The 839-nt window shown below is 40.3% G+C and overlaps 1 pseudogene; it reads right to left on the bottom strand.

Moving 5' to 3' along the window:
- Nucleotides 1–201: 201 nt before the first annotated feature.
- Nucleotides 202–587, bottom strand: LOC109674475 (small ubiquitin-related modifier 2 pseudogene; annotated as a pseudogene).
- Nucleotides 588–839: the final 252 nt, after the last annotated feature.

Below are 839 nucleotides of genomic sequence, written 5' to 3'. Positions count from 1 at the left end.
TTGCCAGGGGTCTGTCAATCTTATTTATTTTTTCAAAGAACCAGCTTTTTGTTCCATTGATTCTTTGTATATTTTTGTTGTTGTTGTTTCTATTTCAATAATGTCAGCCCTTATTGATTTTTTGTTTGGATGATATATCTATTGGTGATAAGGGGGCATTAAATCTCCCATTACCACTGTGTTGGAGTCTATACATTCTAATTGAGAATGTATTCTTGGTCTATTAGAACAACAAAGTTCTGAAGTAGCAGCTTCCCTTTTTAGTAGACACCTCCTGTCTGCTGCTGGAACACATCAATTGTATCTTCCTCCATTTCCAACTGTGCAGGTGTGTCTGTTTCATTGATTGGCTGCCCATCAAATCAGAATCTGATCTGCCTCATTGACAAACCCTGTCATTCACAATAGGCTTTCATTAGTTTACTAAGTGGTGTATGCCTCTTAATCTTAAACTGTACCACAGAACCATCCTGCCCCGCCACCTTCAAATTAATATGATCGTTGTTCTCAGTCTTGACTCCTTCCTTGGGCTTTTCATTGGCCATGGTGAACGCTGGAGTCTCCTCAGCTGCTGCTTCACAAAAGAGGTACCCAGTCCACACCGAACGAGCACACAAACAGCACCACAGCTGGAGTGTCTTTCTTTATCTTGTTTGATCAATGTAAGTTTGAAGTCTACTTTATCTGAGATAAGTATTGCTACTCCTGACTGTTTTGGGGGGCCATGGTCTTGGTAAATCTTATTCCAGCCTTTCACCCTAAGCCAGTGCTTGTTTCTGTCAATGAGATGGGTCTCCTATAAACAACAGATTGTTGGATCTTCCTTTTTAATCCAGTTT

Source organism: Castor canadensis, chromosome 1 (genome assembly GCF_047511655.1).
Source record: "Castor canadensis chromosome 1, mCasCan1.hap1v2, whole genome shotgun sequence".
NCBI classification, from domain to species: domain Eukaryota; kingdom Metazoa; phylum Chordata; class Mammalia; order Rodentia; family Castoridae; genus Castor; species Castor canadensis.
Note: the sequence above shows the minus strand (reverse complement) of the source record. Positions and strands in the feature narration are given on the sequence as shown.